The 21,618-nt window shown below is 42.6% G+C and overlaps 1 long non-coding RNA gene across 1 annotated transcript; it reads left to right on the forward strand.

Moving 5' to 3' along the window:
- The first annotated feature begins 7,097 nt into the window (after nt 1-7,097).
- LOC311084269 lies at nt 7,098-7,768 on the forward strand. The gene is made up of 3 exons (XR_014606478.1): nt 7,098-7,297; nt 7,387-7,530; nt 7,657-7,768. It is a non-coding gene; the product is annotated as an uncharacterized lncRNA (long non-coding RNA).
- Nucleotides 7,769-21,618: the final 13,850 nt, after the last annotated feature.

Genomic DNA, 21,618 nt, shown 5'->3' on the forward strand with positions numbered 1-21,618 from the left:
TCCCCACTCCAACAACATCTACAACAATAGTTCCTATTGTTACATCCTTTCTTTTTTTTATTTTTTTTATTTTTTTTATTTTTTATCTTGAAATAAGAACTAACATTCCAAACCAAAACTCCTAATCAATTTCTGGTACGGCCAAGAACAATATACCATTTCCTTATAACATATGTCACATTTCCATTACAACATTTTTACATTTCTTTCCAAAAAAAAATGTTTTTCAAAAAGTAAATTCTTACTTTTTTTTTTTTTTTTTTTCAGGTGACATAGTCTTGTAAGTGTTGAGGTTTCTTTACTAAACGTCCTGCTTTTGTGACAACAGGTTCTGAGATATCTGGCTGTACAGTGTTTTGCATCTGATTCTCCATTTTGGTGGTGAGTTGTGAGTGAGTGTCCGCAGGTTTTTCGTTTTTTGTATTGTCAGGGTCAACAGTCTCTGTTTGGTTGGACTCTATAGGGGTCAATGCATGATCCCTTCGGAGATGTCTCCTGTTTCTCCTTATAACTCCTCCCGAAGCCAACTGGACACTGTATGACCTGAAGTCAACGGGCTTCACTACGGTGCCCTTTCTCCAGATCTTATGGGGCTCAAATGGTTGAATTCTCACTAATTCCCCCTGTTTAAGTGTGTCTAAGTCTTTGGCTGATCTGTCAAAGTATGTTTGTTGACGTTGTTGGTTTGCTGTCAATTCCCTCAAGGGATTTTGAATCTTTGGTTGCAGGAGGCTGGTTTTCGTGGGTAGTAGAGTCTTAGTGCGACGGCTAAGCAGCCTCTGTGCTGGGCTGGTAGATAATCCATGTGTTGGTGTGTTTCTGTGGTCCAGTATTGCTAAATATGGATCCTGTCTGGATATTTGTGCTTTGAGCATCAGTCTCTTGGCAGTTTTGACTGCTGATTCCGCCTTGCCGTTGCTCTGAGGATAGCCAGGTGATGAAGTCTTGTGTAGAAATTCCCAGTGATGACTGAACTTCTGGAACTCCTGTGATGAGAACTGCGGGCCATTGTCTGAGATGACTATGTCCGGAATACCCTGCCGGGCGAAGTGAGCTTTTAGCTTTCTGATGACCGTCGCTGATTTGGTGTCTGGTAGATAATCAATTTCCCAAAAATTGGAATAGTAGTCTACTGTGATGAGATAGTCCTTGTTGTCAAAAGTGAACAGGTCCGTGCCTACCTTGGCCCAAGGTCTATTCGGCATGTCATGTGGTCGCATTGTCTCCTTTTGCTGGTTCCAGTCCACTGATCGGCAGGTGTCACATTGCTGTACATATGCTTTGATCTGCTCGTTCATTCCTTGCCAGTACACACACTCTCTGGCTCTTCTCAGGCATCCTTCCACACCTAAATGAGAGGAGTGTATACGCCGAGTTATTTCTCTCCAGAGTTTCCAAGGGATAACAGCTCGTTCACCTCTGAAAACAATTCCATCCTGGTAACTCAGCTCCCCTTGAAACAGGTCATAATGTCCTATTTCGTGTGGCGTCTCTGCTTTGTTCTTTGGCCAACCCTGTTGTATGTATTTGATCAGTGTTTGTAAAGTTTTGTCCTCTTTTGTTGCAGAACGGATTAGACTAAGTCTGTCCTCTGAGATTGGTAAGTGTTGCGCCATGTTGATTGTCTCTAGCTCTGCTTCCACAGAACCAGTGGGTGCACTCTCTGGTAGATATGCTCTGCTTAGAGTATCTGCTAGCCACATCTCTGGCCCTGGAACATACACAACATCTACATCATATTTTTGAAGTCTCAGCATCATCCTTTGAAGTCTTTTCGGTGCACTCAACAGTGGTTTACGCTGGATGTTTTCAATGGGTTTGTGATCACTTTGTGCTGTTACTTTCCGTCCGTATGTATAATGGTGAAACTTTTCCATCCCGAAGAGTAGAGCTAATAACTCTTTCTCAATTTGTGCATATCCACGCTCTGTACGTGTCAGTGCTCTACTTGTGAATGCTACTGGCTTACCTCCTTGCATTAGTGCAGCACCGAGACCTCCGTCAGAGGCATCACATTGGATGGTAAGTTCTTCCTCAGGGTTGTAATACTTCAACACTGGAGCATTTGCAATTGTTTCTTTTATTTTACAGAATGCCTCTTCATGCTGTATGGTCCATCTCCATTCGCAGTCTTTGTGCGTCAACTGTCTCAGGGTCTCGCACTGCTCTGAAAGATGTGCACAAAACTTTGAGAGGTAATTTACCATCCCTAGCAGTCTCTGAACCCCTTTTACATCTGTTGGTTTCGGCATGTGTGTTATTGCACGAACTTTGTCTGGGTCGATTTTCAATCCATCAGATGTCAGGAGGTGTCCGATGTAAGAGACTTCTCTTTGTCTCAATTTGAGCTTGTCAGCATTTAGCTTGATACCTCTCTCTCTGCATCGTGTGAGAAACGCTTTCAGCTTCTCATCGTGGTCTCTCTCAGCTGCTTCTTGAGTCTCTCCTTGTCCTGTAACAAGCACATCATCAGCTATAATGTATATTCCTGGCAGGCCCTCTAATGCAAGTGTGAGCTTCCTCTGAAAAATCTCAGGAGCCGGACTTATCCCCATAGGCATCCGCAACCAACGGTACCTTCCGAACGGGGAAGAGAATGTGGTGAGAAAGCTGGACTCCTCCTCCAGCCTGACATGCCAAAAACCACTTTTCACATCGCACACTGTAAACACTTTGGCTTTGGATAGGTCAGGGAGAATGTCATCGATTGTGGGTAGTGGGAAATGACTGCGCTTTAAAGCTTTATTTAAAGGTTTTGGATCTATACATACTCTGAGCCTGCCGCTGGGCTTCTGCACGACCACCATACTACTGATCCAATCCGTGCTCCTCTCTACTGGTGCAATGATTCCTCTTTTCTGAAGATCTTGCAGCTCTTCCTTCAAAGGTTTCATCATGGCGACTGGAACCCTTCTTTTTGGGAGTTGTACAGGTTTAACAGTGTCGTCAATCTCAATTCTGTATTCTCCCTCTAGGCATCCATCACCCTCGAATACATCCACATAATCTGTCTTTATCTGTTGCAGTGACCACTGGCTGGTTGTAGGTTTTTCTGTGGTGACTATGCTGTCTATTGCAAGAATGTTCTCGTAATGCACTTTGATTAGTTTCATAGCTTCACTTGCTCTTTTACCTATTAAAGGGACAGTACATTTGTTATCCACCACCTGAAACTCCAGCCTGTAAAGTTTGTGGTTTCTTGGGTTTCTTACTTTCAGTTTGCACTTTCCTAGCGGCGTCACTTTGCTTTGGTTGTACATTACTAGCACAGTCTTTGTATCCTCCAGTTTTATATTTGGGCTCAGTAGATTAATGGGGATTACATTACAGCTTGCACCACAGTCAATTTGAAATTTCACAAGGTCCTTTCCTAAAAACATCCCTGCGTACAACTGTGTTTTCTTTTCATTGTCATTTTCTGTTTTGTTTACAGTCTCTGAGTTTGCTACACCAACAGTAAGAATATCTTCATACTCATCGCTGTCCTCTTCAGTTACCTTGTGTACTGATTTGTGGTTTGTTTGTCTCATCTGGGCTCTACATTTAACTGCGAAGTGATTTGCCTTTCCACACTTTTTGCATTTTTTTCCAAAAGCTGGGCATTTCTGTTTATTCATTTCATGCTCTTTACCACAGAATTTGCATGTGATCATCCTGTCGCGTTGGCGTCGATCTTGACGCGCTCCTTGCCTGACAGCATGCACCTCTTCTACCGCTGCTCCCGCAATAGCTCTGCTGTTCTGCCGTGACAGCTCCGCTGCTCTACATATGTGTATGCACGTCTGCAGTGTTAAATCTTTCTCGCGAAGCAGCCGCTCTCTCAGTCCTGCGTTGTTAATTCCGCATACAATCCTGTCACGTATAAGCGAGTCTTTGATTTCTCCAAAGTTGCATGTTTTAGCAAGCATTCGTAACTCCGTGACATAATTATCGATCGACTGGTCCGCTCCCTGGCTTTTTGTGAAGAATCTATAACGCTCTACCGTCTCGTTTATACTGGGATTACAGTGTTCATCAAACTTTGCAAAAATGTTATTTACCGTTCTTGCATCCGCGGCTACGTCACTCATCAGAGTTTCCAGCAGTTCTCGGCCGCTCTCGCCGATGAGGTAGTGAAACAACTTCACTTTCATCTTTTCCTCCGCGTCCGACATTGTTAACTCCAAGTAGAGGTGAAACTGGTCCCTCCAGGATTTCCAGGACTTGGAAAGATTGTCGGTGTCCATGCATAATGGCGATGGGGGTTTTAGTCCGTCCATCCTGCAGCTCTGTGCAGCCGCAGCTCTACACTGTCTGATTCTCAACTTTCAAATCTAGTAATCTAGAAGTGCCCACGCTGCCACCATGTTTTTTCATGTGTCTTTCCACTTTAATAAAGACAAACACCCAAACTATCTTGACTCTTCTTTTTAATAAACTTGTGGGTCTCTAACATAGACAGTGGTCTCTACATACATTTCACATGTGACTACTCTCTCTGGTGTGTTCCCTTTCTTGTGGATCCCCACTCCAACAACATCTACAACAATAGTTCCTATTGTTACAGACTGAAGCAACAGCCAGATAAATATCACAGTTCAGTCGTGTTTCAGATCAATCTGAGTGTTTCAGACATTTTAAGAGTTACTATTGTGGCCTTTCAGTGAACCGGTGAAGAAAATGTTAGTTTTGCTCTGTTTGTGGCGTCTGGTTGGTGAGTTTTAAATGTGTTTTCATGGATTTTTTCTTTGTACTGCTGCAGAATATTATTCACTTCACATTTACATGATTAAAAGTATTTTAGTGAAGCTTCATCAAACCAACATCAAGTGATTTTAAAGCTTTAATCTGTGAAAAACTCTGTTCTTCAGGAGTGTTTGGTGATGATGAAGTGAAGTCAGTGTCTGTGCGAGAGGGAAATTTTGTCACTCTTAACTCTGATCTTACTGAAATGAAGGATGATGATGTGATTCAGTGGAGGTTTGGAGATGAAAACACTTTAATAGCTGAAATCAATGTAACGGCCGACAGAATCGCTGTATATGATGATGGGAGATTCGGACACAGACTGAAGCTGGACAATCAAACTGGATCTCTGACCATCACAAACACTAGAACTAGAGCCTCTGGACGTTATGAACTACAGATCTACCATATGAGGATGGATTTCTATCTCACTGTCTATAGTGAGTTAAATATTTGTTTCACCATGTTTTATTTTTAATTACAAAATACAATATTAATTCACACACCATTTTGCTTCTTTCTGTTGTTTTATATTATTCATTTCGAAATTAAATTAAAAACTATATACCATCACAGAGTCATTTAAAAGTCTTAATCTGTGACAAACCCTTTTTCCATTTGTTCTTCATGTGTGTGTGTTTGATGATACAGGTGAAATATCAGTGATGGAGGGAAATTCACTCTCTCTAAACTGTGATCTTACTGAAATTAAGGATTATTATCAGATTCAGTGGAGCTTTGAAAACACTTTAATAGCTGAAATCGATAAACGGGCCGACAGAATCACTGTATAGGGACATCCCGCGTGACGTCACGCCATTTGGAGCAGCCATCTTGACGGAATAGAAACTGCTAAACCGCCGGTGATACTCATAGACAGTATATAAACTACAGTGATACTACAGCTCGTCGCGAAATATTCCTATCATGCCCGAGCGATGCTGTGCAGTTGGATGCGATCAGATACGTGATCAAAAGGAATATCTATACCGTATCCCAAAAGAAACAAAACGGAGAAACAAGTGGTTGGCGGCAATAAACAGGCAAAACGCTGATGGTGGTGTTTGGCTTCCAACTGTTTGTGATATAAGGTACAATAAGTAAAATGTACAGTAAACAAATTATAAAAGTGCATGTAAAATATACAATAAAGTTTAGATGAAATTATACAAGGTTACTTGACTTTTTACATCTATTCAGTTTTTGTAACATCATGTCCATGACAACCGATAGCCTGCTAAGCTTTTGTATGCTTTTAATGAAGCTCCGGTGTAGCGTGATGGGAAGTGAATAAGGTAGCTGTAAATGTCACCGAACTCAATGTCAGGAAGTTTTTCTACACATTAAATGCCTGTAAAAAGAACTTGTGGTGCTTCATATGGATCTATGATTTCTAATTCCTTTATCTTTCTCTTGTATACATACTTGTATATATATCTTTTTGTGATGCTAATAAGTGTGATGACATGACGTGAAGAGTTAGCTGACGGCCGCTGCGCTAATAATAGTGGTGGGAGAAAATCGATTCTGTTCAGTATCGAGATATTTTGCGCACGCAATTATATCAATACTGTAGTGCAAAGTATTGCAATATTTAGGCTAATTATAAAATAATTATACTAATAATTATATTATAATAATTATTATTATAATATAAGTATTAGTATAATTATTTTATATTATAATAATTATTATTATAATATAATTATTAGTATAATTATTTTATAATTAGCCTAAATATTGCAATACTTTGCACTACAGTATTGATATAATTGCGTGCGCAAATATACTCCCTAATATATTACCCACCCCTAATAATAGATCCATTGCCATTGAGTAGCTGACGGATGTATTCCGTCAAAATGGCTGACACGCGGCTAGGGGTCACGTGACTGGGAGATCCCTATATGATGATGTTCTTGATGGGAGATTCAGAGACAGACTGAAGCTGGACAATCAAACTGGATCTCTGACCATCACAAACACCAGAACTGAACATGATGGAGATTATAAACTACAGATCAACAGTGAGATCAAGGGTTTCAGTCTCACTGTCTGCGGTGAGTTTATTATTGTTTTCATTTCTTTTATTTATTGCAACATTAAAGTAAATCTGAAGAAGTATCAAATTAAGTAATGTCTAAATAGCTTTTTTTCACTTTAATATTTAACTTTCTATTTCAGATTGTTTTAAATGCTCTACTTTTATTAATCTTGGTTCCTCTCATGTTTATTCCTCTGCTTGAATATCTTTATTCGTCCTCATTTATCTTTATTCTCTCATGTTTTCCAGCTCGTCTGCCTGTTCCTGTCATCAACAGTAACTCTTCACACTGTTCTTCATCATCATCATCATGTTCATCAGTGGTGAATGTGAGTCATGTGACTCTCTCCTGGTACAAAGGAATCAGTGTATTGTCCAGCATCAGTGCGTCTGATCTCAGCATCAGTCTCTCTCTACCTCTGGAGGTGGAATATCAGGATAAAAACACCTACAGCTGTGTGCTGAACAATCCCATCAGCAACCAGACCACACATCTGGACATCAACACACTCTGTCACAAATGTGCAGGTACGACAGCGCTGATATTAGTTGATGTCAGCGCTGATATTAGTGTTTATTGACTGATCTGATCTCAGTTTGATGTGTTTATTCCTCAGACTCTGTCCACTGTTGTGGTCCTACTGAAGCTGTGATCCGATTGGTCCTCTCTGCTCTGGTGGGCGTGGCTACTGTCATTATTGTGGTTTATGAGATCAGATCCAGAAGAGCTGAACGAGATCAAGCACATATTCACACATCAGGTACATGATTGATGATGTCATTTCTCATATTACTATTTTTCTTATCATTTATTAATCATTTATTTGTAATGACTTTTTATATTATTTTGTTGGCATTTACTTTTTTTTTTTTTACTTTTTTTTTAGGTGGCTCATTTTCACCTTAGAAGATAATTTGAGAAGAAACGGCAACATATTTTCTCATTAATACTCAAAGTGTCAAATGTGAGTGTTAGTCATGATAAATCCTGATGATTACTACATATTGCTTTGCTTACTCTATATTAGTTAATATAATTAAGTTGGCTTGAGAAAGCCAACTTACTGAAATCCTATTTAAACTTATTATTATTCTTCTGACCCTAAATTTACAACTTTAACTCCTCCTAGAGCTTTAACTCTACAAACTCCAAACTCGGGTCAGACCTTCATACTGTTCTGACTCGGTGTGCTATATCTTTTCAGACTGATTTGACTTTCAGTTTTCTTAAAAATTAATATTAAAAACCATAAAAATCCCATTGACTTACATTGCAGACTGTTCAAATTGAGCCAAGACTACGGTGGCCCATTAGTGTACAAGCCAAAAACTCAAATCTAAACTCTCTGAAGCATTAGGCTCAATTAAACTACCATTCAATGTACTTATAAAACTATCTATCTATCTATCTATCTATCTATCTATCTATCTATCTATCTATCAGTGATGCGCGGGTTGATCCGAAATGAGCGGGTGCCTGCGGTCACCCGCGGTTACCCGCGGTTACGAGTCATCCAAAAATATTTTTAATGATATTCGGGTCGCGGTCGGTCGGGTCGTTTGAAATAAAGATGCCAATTAAACCTTTGTAATTTATATAGTTCTAGACACAATTTTCTATGAATACGTTTTAAATTTAATTTACACTTTATTGGCTGAATAACTGGCGCGAAGATGACGCACGAGCTCAGTCTGCAGGCAGAGATGGAGGCGGCAAGAGAAAAGGTGAAGACTGGGGAGTGGAAGCTCCGCAAATACACAAATAGAAAGAGCAAAGTGTGGGAGACATTTGCTGAAATAATGAAAGATGATGACCAAAGTGCTGGCTTTGTCATGTGTAGGCTACTTCTTGCGATGCTATTTACACATTTGATAACCACAAAACGTACTCGGTTACTAACGTAACCTCGGTTCTCTCTAGAAGAGGGAACGAGTACTGCGTTTGAAAAACGCTGCGGGAAAAGTCTCTTTTCACGAAACACTGAAGCAAAAATTATCCTTTAATTTTTCATATATGTAAAACGCGTTGCGGCAGCAGCAGACAGCTGAAGCAAGACGGCTTGTCTGCTCATTGGCTGCTCTGCGGCAACTGCATAAGCCTATCGAGCGCAGGCTGATGCAACATCAGACCAATGAGGGCGCTTCGCGCCCTCCTCGCCACTTCCCGCCGAGACGGGCGTGGCTTACCTCTATAAAAGGAGCTCGAGAAGGCTGACTCACTTGATTTTGATCGCCGAAGCGAACCAGAGTGAACCAAACGCACGGCAAGGGAACGCAGTACTCGTTCCCTCTTCTAGAGAGAACCGAGGTTACGTTAGTAACCGAGTACGTTCTCTTACGAGAGTTCTCTCGTACTGCGTTTGAAAAACGCTGCGGGAACCCCTTGCAAAACGCCGTGCCTGCTGGGATAAAAACACTGATCACCGGAAGCCATTTCAGGCATACAGTGCATAATCACCAGATAGACTCACACAGAGTCGGGGAATAAGGGGGGGAAGCCTTAATTCCCTATACTGTAGCGTCTGCAGGCTTAACATGACCTCACAGGGAGAGTCTAAAGACAGGAGGGGATTCCTCCGTCCTTATATAGACATGTCCACAGACGCGAATATGACATCACATAGCCAGGGTAGGGAGCCTGCACTAATGTGGGAAAACGTGGGTCTTACACAGTTCAGCCCAGCATAGTCGGCATAGTATTACACCGACAAAAGCTTAGCCTGTAAGGCGGGAACCTCTAGGTTATAAAACCTGATAAATGTAGACGGAGAGGCCCAGCCTGCCGCCGTACATATATCCTGTAAGGAAATCCCGCTGGACCAAGCCCACGAGGAGGCAACGCCTCTCGTAGAGTGCGCTCTGACTCCCAACGGGCATTGAATGCCCTTGGCAGTATAAGCCAGCGCTATTGCGTCAACTATCCATCTGGATAGGCTTTGTTTCGAAACAGCCGTTCCTTTGGAACGTCCGCTGAACGAGACAAAGAGCTGCTCTGTCTGTCTAAAGGCAGCAGAGCGGGACATATAAGTTCTTAAAGCCCTAACAGGGCAAAGAAAACTCGAGTCCCCTTCCTCACTCGACGCCGGCAGGGCAGCCAGGGAAATGACCTGAGCCCGAAAAGGCGTGTTGAGGGATTTCGGCACATAGCCGTGCTTAGGTTTGAGTATGACTTTAGAGTCATTAGGACCAAACTCCAAGCACGTCGGGCTCACGGAGAGCGCGTGCAGATCGCCTATGCGCTTCACTGAAGCGAGAGCCATCAAAAACACTGTTTTGAAAGACAAATGTTTGAGGCTGATTGACTGGATAGGCTCGAAAGGGGCACCTTTCATGGCCGCCAGGACAGTAGAAAGGTCCCACATAGGGACTGACGGAGGCCTGGGTGGATTCAGTCTCCTAGCTCCCCTGAGGAAGCGGATGACTAAATCATTCCTTCCTAGTGACTGACCCAGCGTTGAACCTGAGAACGCTGAAATAGCCGCCACATACACTTTGAGCGTGGAAGGGGATCTGCCCTTATCCAACAGCTCTTGTAGGAAGGAGAGAACCTCCGTTACCTCACATTCGAGGGGTGAAAGGCTCCGAGCTGTACACCAGCCGGAGAAAACCGACCACTTTGAAGCGTAGAGTCGCCTGGTCGACGGCGCTCTAGCCTCCGTGATGGTATTCATGACTCCCTCTGCGAGACCAACGGGTATCCGTTGAGCGCCCACACATGAAGGGACCATAGCTCCGGGTGTGGGTGCCAAATCGAGCCCCTGGCCTGCGAGAGGAGATCTCTCCTCAACGGCACTGGCCATGGAGCAATGTCTGCTATCTGCATCAGAACTGGGAACCATGCCTGGTTCTTCCAGAACGGTGCTACAAGCAGCACTGGGCATTTCGTTTTCCTGACCCGTTCCAACACCTGAGGCAGGAGGGAGACGGGGGGAAAAGCGTATAGCGGGCAGCGCGGCCACCTTTGGGACAGCGCGCTGTCGGTCTTTGAAAAGAATGCGGGGCAGTGAGCGTTTTCGTGGGACGCGAATAGGTCCACCTCCGCTTTGCCGAATCTCTCCCACAACAGCCGGACTGTTTGTGGGTGTAGAGACCATTCGCCCGTAGGAACGTTGTTCCTGGACAGTCTGTCCGGGCCCACATTTAGCAGCCCGGGCACATGTACTGCTCTCAGCGAGCGTAGGTTGTGCTGAGCCCATAGCAGGAGGCGTTTCGCCAGCCTGTACAGGGGTTTGGAATTCAGACCGCCCTGGCGATTTATGTAGGACACCACTGCCATGTTGTCCGAACGGACTAAGACGTGTTGGTCCTTGATGTGGGGACAAAAACGCGTCAGCGCGTTGTGCACTGCCAGCATTTCTAGGCAGTTTATGTGTTGGAGCTTTTCCCGTTCCGACCATAGGCCGAAGGACGGTCTGCCGTCGAGCAGCGCTCCCCATCCCGAGGTGGATGCGTCCGTAGACACCATCTTCACCCTCGAGGAAGTCCCCAGGCTTACACCTGATTGGTACCAGTCGTTCGCCATCCAAGGTACCAGGGCTGTGACGCAGTCCTGATCGACCTTGAGGCGTAAATGACCGGACACCCACGCTCTGCGCGGGACCCGCGCTTTCAACCAGAACTGCAGCGGGCGCATGCGGAGCAAGCCCAGCCGGAGAACTGACGATGCTGAGGCCATGAGACCCAGCATCCTTTGAAATTTTCTGAGCGGGGTGAAAGCGCCGCGGCGGAAAGACATCGCCGCGCGCTGAATGTTCAGCACGCGCTGTGGCGACAGCCGCGCTGTCATAGACTGTGAGTCCAGAACTATACCCAGAAACGGAATCGTTTGGCTGGGGTTCAGTGAACTCTTCGCCCAATTGACCGTGATACCAAGATTCTCGAGGTGATCGAGTAAAATGGCTCTGTGCTCTATGAGCTGAGATCGTGATTGGGCTAGGATCAACCAGTCGTCCAAATAGTTCAGCACTCGCATGCCTCTGAGTCTGAGAGGAGCGAGCGCTGCGTCCATGCATTTCGTAAAAGTACGAGGTGCCAGGGACAAGCCAAAAGGCAGGACTGTATACTGGTATGTCTGACCCTCGAAGGCGAATCTCAAGAATCGCCTGTGATGTGACGCTATCTGTATTTGAAAATACGCGTCCTTCAGATCTATCGACATGAACCAGTCTTCTCGGCGAACATGCGCGAGAATTTTGCTGGTTGTGAGCATTTTGAAACGGCGTTTCACTAATACTCTGTTCAGTCGTCTTAGATCCAGAATGGGTCTGATACCGCCGTCCTTTTTGGGGACTAGAAAGTATCTGCTGTATATCCCCTGTTCGCTTTGAACTCGGGGAACAAGCTCTATCGCCCCTTTGCTTATCAGTTTTGATATTTCGGCGCGAAGTAGGTGTGCTACATTCAGCGGTACCGAAGTTTCGACGCGCGCTGTGAAGCGCGGAGGGCGTCGATAAAACTGTAGCGAGAAGCCTCTCTTTATAATGCCTAAGACCCAGTCCGAAACCCCTGGAAGCGCTGCCCATGCATCTGCATGGTTGGCTAAGGGCCGGATACAGAGTCGGCGACAGAGGTGCTACGGGGCTCACAAACATAGGCGTTATGCCTGCGGCATTTGAGGCGGGGGGCGCGCTTAAAACAGCGGGCGGAGCGCTCGCCCTCGACCTTACAACAGTGTTTGACTGAGTGAGGGAGGGCTGCGCGAGCCCCGTGGGACTCATGTGTGCGAGTAGATGTGGGCTGTGAGCGGGCACATTTACTGCTTGGGGCGCGCTGCTTGTGTAAGCAGCGCGCGCGCTCACAGGTCTCGTTTTTACAGAGAGCCTGTGATCTGATAGACATAGTGTTCGTGGGCACTGAGTAGTGGGCACTTTTACTATGTGGGGGGCGCAATCGACCTGAGTCGATTTTATTTGCGCGAGCCCTGGGTGCAGGGCTGTGCTTATGTGTATGGATGGGCACAGAGGAGTGGGCATCGACACTACACTTATAGCACCATCGGCCGTGGCCGGGACACCAGAAAACACACTCTTTTCGAGACATATCTGGGTAGCCGTAAAAACGGCTTTTGAGTGCAGGCAAGCGGGCACTTGTACAGGCTTGCGCTTTGCAGAGAACGCTGGGACAGCCGCGAAGCTTGGGGCTGAGACAGCGAGGCGCTTGGGTGGGAGGCCGGCCGCAACGGGACTCACACACCTGCGCTTTCCTAGGCGGGCTAGGACTTCTTCGGGACCTCTGGCTTCACTACAATCCTCGGTCGCGGCGCGCGCGCGGGGCGCCGGGCGCTCGATCGAGAGCGGGGTCTCGAGCTGCGCTGTTGAGGCTGCTGCGAAGAGGGGGCCGAAGGCGGTGGCTGAGGCTGTGCGGTTCGCGGGGTCCGTTTGTCTCGACCCGCCGCGGAACCAGAGCGCTTCGGAAGGAAGTGCTTGAAGGCTTGAGACGCTTTCTTGGCTTCGGTAAATCTCTCTACGAACTCGGAGAGAGAAGAACCAAAGAGGCCAGCGGAAGACAGCGGGGCGTCGAGAAACGCGATGCGCTCGGAATCGGCCATCTCCGTGAGCGTCAGCCATAAGTGCCTCTCAGCGACAGTGGCGGAAGCCATACAGCGTCCCATGGCTTGTGCGGCAGCTTTGGTGGCTCGGAGCGTGAGGTCCGAAGCACTCCTCAAATCCGCAATGCAGACAGCATCAGGTCCAGCCTCGTCCCATTTACGGAGGAGATCACCCTGGAAAATCTGCAATGTAGCCATGGTGTGTAGCACTGACGCGGCTTGCCCAGCGGCGGAGAATATTCGCGCGAGCAGCGTCAACGTCATGCGGCAGGCTTTTGAAGGCAACACCGGTTTAGTTCGCCGTCCAGCAGAGGGCGGGCACAGATGGGTCGCTATAGCCTGTTCCACCGGCGGCAGAGAGAGGTAGCCTCGTTCATTCGCCTTGTCCAAAGAGGAGAATGCAGGCGACACAGATGAGCGTGTACGCGCAGAGTAGGGCGCGTTCCAGGCCTTCGCAACTTCTTCATGTAACTCAGGAAGAAAAGGAGCGGGCTTAGATTCCGGAGAATTGCGCTCACCTGGGAGGAAGCTACCATCGAGCCGGGTGCGAGAGGGGGGCTCCGGTGCAGACCACTCGAGGCCGAGGTTCGCCGCGGCCAACGCGAGCACTCGCATGAGCTCCGTCTCGATGCTGGCTCTCACTGAGGGCTTTCGGGCAGGAGGCGCGAGGTCCTCAGAGCTCGCCCAATCCTCGCTGCCTGAAGCGAGGAGAGAACAGGAATCCTTTTCCCCCGACGCGGCCTCCGAAACAACTTCCTCTGATGACGCGGCGGCGGGCTGCGGGCGCTGAGCATCAGGAAGTGATTCGGGGGAGGTCGGTGAAGCTGGCGGGCGAACCGGCGAGCTTGGTCGGGGTGGAGAGGGTTCCGGGACCCGCTGCGAGCGGCGCTTCTTACGGCGCGGCATCGCGGCGGAGAATGCAGGCTTCGAGAAGGATGCCAGGCGGGTCCTCAGAGCCACCATAGGCAAACGCTCGCAGTGAGGGCAGCCGCCGTCAGCGAGCGCGAGCGCTGCATGGTCCTCACCGAGGCAGGAAACACAGATGACGTGGTCGTCTCCCCCGGCGAGTGGGGCTCTGCACGAGCCGCAGGATTTAGGCATCTTTAGAAAGACGCCGCTCTTTTAGGGGGTGAGTGCTACGAGAACACTCACACACACACACAAACAGAGCACAATAAAGGATATGGGCGTCGGAAAGCGCAGCAGGTACGGCTGTAGAAGGCGGCGTAGGCCAGCGGCTTCGAGGGCTCGTCCCGCTGAAGTGCTTGCTTCTGACGACGCTGCTTCCGTGATCCAGCGATGCGTGCGCTTCGCTGAAGAGATTAAAATCAAGTGAGTCAGCCTTCTCGAGCTCCTTTTATAGAGGTAAGCCACGCCCGTCTCGGCGGGAAGTGGCGAGGAGGGCGCGAAGCGCCCTCATTGGTCTGATGTTGCATCAGCCTGCGCTCGATAGGCTTATGCAGTTGCCGCAGAGCAGCCAATGAGCAGACAAGCCGTCTTGCTTCAGCTGTCTGCTGCTGCCGCAACGCGTTTTACATATATGAAAAATTAAAGGATAATTTTTGCTTCAGTGTTTCGTGAAAAGAGACTTTTCCCGCAGCGTTTTTCAAACGCAGTACGAGAGAACTCTCGTAAGAGAACTGGCACGACCAACCAGGCACGGCGCCAGGATTCCAGTTTTGGATAAGCCAGACCAATTGTGGGTGGGCCTTAAATTAAAAACGTTAAATTAAAAAAAAAAAAAAAAATGTTATCCAATCACTGCTTAACCTAATAAAAAAAATATTGACTAATATAGCCTACTGTTATATTATCTGTGCGTATACATAATATAGATTTTAATAGCTTGATGCTCTTTAAATATTGTGTTGCATTGTTAAAGTAAATCCGCGATCGCTCTCCATGGTTCTGACCAAAGAAGAGCTCTTTGGAATCTCCATTATGCATACCTGGGCTGCATTTTCCGATAACATTGTCTCTTAGCGCGCTGCGATAACTTAACTTAAGGTGTACTACCACTAAAGGTATATCATTGCTAGGCGTCTTCAGGGCTATCATCCACTCGCGAGGCAGAGGCGCTGAGAGGCAGAGGCGCTGGCGCCCTCCTAGCAACGGCGCTGTTTTTGGTAAAACATGATTTTGACGACTTCATTAAGTTTTGTTTTATAGAAAACTCTTTTTAAAAGATTTTCGTTTTGTATAAATTGTATCTTAATTTTGAACAATGTTTTATCAATCAATTGCCCGTATTTATTAAATAAGCAAATATATAGCAGACAAAATAAGGCCGCCGAAACTCAGCTTGTGCCTCACAGATTTGATAAATATAGGCTATATATTACAGAAAGCTTGAAATGTCTACTTTTAAACGAAAATATTCAAACCAAAATAAATAGACTAGCCTACTCTCTGATTATGTAGGCTAAAATCCATATGAAATGTGCATTTCTCTCTGGCGTTCATGGCGAGTCCGCAATCTCCGCATTGTCAACTTCATCTTTGCAGCGACACAGAAAACACCAGTTTATTAATAAACAATTAAATGTCTCCTTGCTAATTTAGACACATTCATAATCATTACTTTAACCGGTTCTTTGTGGCAAGCTTTATGCGTGCGGTCATTACGCTTATAGGCTAGCCTATTTAAGTAATTAATTTAATATAAAGGGGCGATATGTCCACGAATGGCTTAAATGAACAACTAGTCGACTAGAAAAAAAATTAGTCGGAGGCAGCCCTTATTCCACATATTCATACCAGCAGGCCATCTGGGTTGGGCGAGCGACCGTGAGCGGAGCGGAATATTCAGAAATGCGCTCTCCGCTCACGAGCTCTGATCGGAACAAACCCGAACTGTCTGCTGAACTTGCGCAGAAACATCAAAATAGACATAGCCAGCTTTTTAAAATTGTTTTTAAAACTAAACATTTAGACTATTTTAGTAGCCTACAAATTATGAGCTTATATTGACGATTTTTTATAATTCTTGACAAAATTAGAATATTAAGTTATATTAAGACGCTACGATGAGCATTATAGCTACTTTTAAAAAAATGCGGGTCAGGAAGCGGGTCGGGTACAATATTTTCTTTTTCGTTTTTTGCGGTCCGAGTTGCGGGCGGGTTAGTTGAAAACGTCGGTCGGGTGCGGTTTGTTTATACATTGACCCGCGCATCACTGCTATCTATCTATCTTCAAACTGTATCTATCTATCTATCTATCTATCTATCTATCTATCTATCTATCTATCTATCTATCTATCTATCTTCAAACTTTATCTATCTATCTATCTATCTATCTATCTATCTATCTATCAAACTAACTTATCTATCTTTCTTTCTAACTAATCTATCTATCTTTCTTACTAATCTATATATCTTTCTAACTAACTTATCTATCTTTCTTTTTCTTTTTAACTAATCTATCTATCTTTCTAACTAACTATCTATCTTTCTTTTTAACTAATCTATCTATCTTTCTAACAACTTATCTGTCCATCTTTCTTTCTTTCTTTCTTTTTAACTAATCTATCTATCTTTATTTCTTTCTAATCTATCTATCTTTCTAACTAACTTATCTATCTTTCTTTCTAACTGATCTATCTATCTTTCTAACTATCTTTCTAACTAACTTATCTATCTTTCTTTCTAACTGATCTATCTATCTTTCTAACTATCTCTCTAACTAACTTATCTATCTTTCTTTCTTACTAATCTATCTATCTATCTATCTATCTATCTATCTATCTATCAAACTAACGTATCTATCTTTCTTTCTAACTAATCTATCTATCTTTCTTACTAATCTATATATCTTTCTAACTAACTTATCTATCTTTCTTTTTCTTTTTAACTAATCTATCTATCTTTCTAACTAACTAACTATCTATCTTTCTTTTTAACTAATCTATCTATCTTTCTAACAACTTATCTGTCCATCTTTCTTTTTCTTTCTTTTTAACAAATCTATCTAAATTTCTTTCTTTCTAATCTTTCTAACTAACTTATCTATCTTTCTTTCTAACTGATCTATCTATCTTTCTAACTATCTTTCTAACTAACTTATCTATCTTTCTTTCTAACTGATCTATCTATCTTTCTAACTGATCTATCTATCTTTCTAACTATCTTTCTAACTAACTTATCTATCTTTCTTTCTAACTGATCTATCTATCTTTCTAACTATCTTTCTAACTAACTTATCTATCTTTCTTTCTAACTAATCTATCTATCTTTCTTACTAATCTATATATCTTTCTAACTAACTTATCTATCTTTCTTTTTCTTTTTAACTAATCTATCTATCTTTCTAACTAACTAACTTATCTATCTTTCTTTCTAACTGATCTATCTATCTTTCTAACTATCTTTCTAACTAACTTATCTATCTTTCTTTCTAACTGATCTATCTATCTTTCTAACTGATCTATCTATCTTTCTAACTATCTTTCTAACTAACTTATCTATCTTTCTTTCTTACTAATCTATCTATCTATCTATCTATCTATCTATCTATCTATCTATCTATCTATCTATCTATCAAACTAACTTATCTATCTTTCTTTCTAACTAATCTATCTATCTTTCTAACTAATTTATCTATCTTTCTTTCTTACTAATTTATCTATCTTTCTTTCTTACTAATCTATATTCTAACTAACTTATCTATTCATCTTTCTTTCTTTCTAATCTATCTATCTTTCTAACTAACTTATCTATCTTTCTTTCTAACTGATCTATCTATCTTTCTAACTAACTATCTATCTTTCTTTATTTTTAACTAATCTATCTATCTTTCTAACCAACTTATCTTTCTTTCTTTCTTTCTTTCTAACTAATCTATCTATCTTTCTAACTTTTCTATCTTTCTTTCTTTGATTTCAACTAATCTATCTATCTTTCTAACTAACTTATCTTTCTTTCTTTCTTTCTAACTAATCTATCTATCTTTCTAACTAATTTATCTATCTTTCTTTCTTACTAATCTATATATCTTTCTTTTTAACTGATCTGTCTATCTTTCTAACCAACTTTTCTTTCTTTCTTTCTTTCTTTCTTTCTTTCTTTCTTTCTTTCTTTCTTTCTAACTAATCCTTCATTCTTTCTTTCTTTCTTTCTTTCTTTCTTTCTTTCTTTCTTTCTTTCTTTCTTTCTTTCTTTCTGTCTTTCTAACTAATCAATCTTTCTTTCTTTCTTTCTTTCTTTCTTTCTTTCTGTCTTTCTTTCTTTCTTTCTAACTAATCTTTTTTTCTCTCTTTCTTTTTTTCAATTTTTTTATATCAAACTTTAACCTACTTTAAACATCAAACTACTTCTAACTTTTTCAATCTCTCTGGTCCGGCTTTCTCAAGCCAACTTAAAGTTTGTCTCAACAAACTTTTTTTTCTAGTTAGCATTGCTTTCCTTTTTAACTTTTTTTTTTCTTTTTACAATCCTATCTTTATTTGATTGTGGACTTTAGAAATGACTTCTAATCACACTGAAAGGTTCTCACATGTCTTGTAGTGTTATTATTGTACGGATCAGATGTCTCTAATACTGAAGCTCCTCTATGGCTGAACATGACATATTTCTCTCAGATAAGACAATAATACTGCTGTCCATTTGCCATAATCAATAAAGTTTTCTCACTCTGAGGTTCAAGAGTCTCTCCATGTTTTATTACATTATGTTGAGCGCCCCCTGGAGGAATACTAACTTTATGTATTTTTAACAATTTCTGCACTTCTCCACATAGGCTATAAAACTTTACATTATTTTAAACATTGGGTCTCATTCACTAAGCATGTGTACGCACAAATTTGTGTGTGAAATGTACGTATTAATGATTTTAAGAACAAATAACACTTCACCACAAACACTAAAAGTGTATGAACATTTACGTCTGCAAATGCCTTATATGGAGATGGTTTGGAAGTGTTTTATGCAAATTACTATGAAATGTGAGCGGTGCTTGCAGTGTCCAAACTCAGCACTCGGTTGCTAGGTTGTTTCTAGTGGGTTGCTAAGGTGTTCTGAGTGGTTGCTAGGGTATCCTGGGTGGTTGCTAAGGTGTTTTGGGTGGTTGCTAAGGTATTCTGGGTGGTTGATATGGTGTTGCTATTAGGGATGTCCCGATACCACTTTTTTCAGAACGAGTCCGATACCGATACTTTAATTTTTGATACTCGCCGATACCGATACCGTAACCGATCCCAATTTTTTAATCCAATTTTGATACTACAACAAAAACTACCAGCCTAATTAATGTGAATTTAAAACAAGTAAGCAGTCAGTAACAAAATAAGAACAAACAATCGAATTACAAATAGGACAAATAAATACAATAGAACAAAGAAAGGCTACAAATGAAATAAACAGTGTTTTTAGAGTACAGAACAGGTACAGAAATTTGAATAAAGTAATCAAATGTGAAAAAAGCATATTCATTACTGTATAAATAATATATAGATAGATATTTTTGTAAAGTTGAAAAGGGTAGCGTATTTAGTCAAGAGCAGTGAGTATTTCTTTGTCCTTTGTTTGATTAACATTAAAACACAGAAGCAGGTTTATCAAACTGCTGCCCCTTTAAGACCGAACGCACGGACCGCATTTGAACATGGCTACGTTCATTTGAGATATAACCGACTTTGTTTACTATAGGATACTCGCCAAGACGGGCGTTTTATTATAATTGTGTGTGAATTCGTCCGTACAAGCGCAAGACGTGAAAGACAATTTAATTAGGTATTCGCGCGCTGAGACGCTGGTTTGCAGGGCGCGCGCTTTGGATGTTTGCATTCATGGAACTTCTTGACCTGCACACGTCCTGAAATATTGTAGGGAACCACTCATTATACTTAAATCAGGTAACAGTTAATGTTTTACTTTACTTGCATATACAATTTAGTTTTCATCCAAATAACATGTGCTGAGTGAACGATAAGCAATCAAGAGCATTCAACAGAAGTGCGCTCGCTTGCGCGCTCTCTCTCTCTCTCTCTCTCTCTCTCGTCAGTTAACGTTAATAATAATCTACATGCCTCGTTTTATTTTCTTTGCCATTGACATCCGACTGAACAAACTTTCCACTGATGTCTGTTTAAAGGGATGTGCTCGCAATATGTACGCGGTATCGGTGCGTGGTATCGGCGAATTTTTATGAGTACGAGTAGGAGTATATGAGGACAGTATCGGCCCGATCCCCGATGCCAGTATCGGTATCGGGCCATCCCTAGTTGCTATGCGTATGCTGTGGTGTTACTAGATGATTGCTATGGTGTTCTGGGCGGTTGCTAGGCGGTTGCTACAGTATTTTGTGTGGTTGCTAGGGTGTTGCTAGGGTGTTCTGGGAGGTTGCTAGGGGGTGCTAGATGGTTTATAGTTGTCACAGATGGTTACTATGGATTTTTTATAGACTTCTTAGAATGTTACTAACATGTTTTAACACTTAGTTAGTTGTTTGGGGTGGTTGCTAGGGAGCTCTTAGTGTATATCAGCATCCTGTGATTACCTACGTGATTAACCTTGTGCATGTGGCTGCTCATATAGAATCCTCCAAATTCACCAAGATAAGAATGAAGTTAAGAACAAATTTGTTGTGAATAAAGTGTTAGTTAATGAGACCCATTATTTCTAAAAACATACATTTATTATCAAGGTAATTGTTCCTGTACTACTAAAGCAATAGTGTTTTTTTTTTAGCATTTATTAAATTATTTGTCTATATCTGCAAGATTTTCGAGACTTTAAAAATGACTTCTAATCACACTGAAAGGTTCTCACGTCTTGTAGTGTTATTATTGTACAGATCAGATGTCTCTAATACTCTCCTCTACTGGCATTTATTAAATTATTTTTGTATATCTGCAAGATTTTCTAATGCAATCTTGTATACATTATGTGTGAAGGTACTGCGTGTAATCAACTAGTCTCTGTTATCCTGTTTCCATCTTAACGCTGCTGGTTCTCGTGCCGGAGCTGGACTCACGTTCGACAGGGAGCTGCTAACTTCAGACTGCCGGACATATTTTATCATTCAAAGTGTTTAGATTTAGTATCTTCCCCAAAAAATGATTTATTTTATGCAAGGCATCAGGTGTTTCCATGACGTGAAAAGACTGAAGCAACACTCGTTTAGGTTGTGTCCCTATATGCTTTGCATAAAATGAAATGATTTACAGCAAAGTAATGATGTTATACATAAAATAAAATGTACACAAACCTGTATTTTACTGAAGATATGCACCAATTCAACGAATCAAACATTATAGATTTTATTACATAACTTCAGAAATTTTCAATATGGAAAAAAACATTGG

Source organism: Abramis brama (genome assembly GCF_963993115.1).
Source record: "Abramis brama genome assembly, chromosome: 6".
In the NCBI taxonomy this organism is placed as follows: Eukaryota; Metazoa; Chordata; class Actinopteri; order Cypriniformes; family Leuciscidae; genus Abramis; species Abramis brama.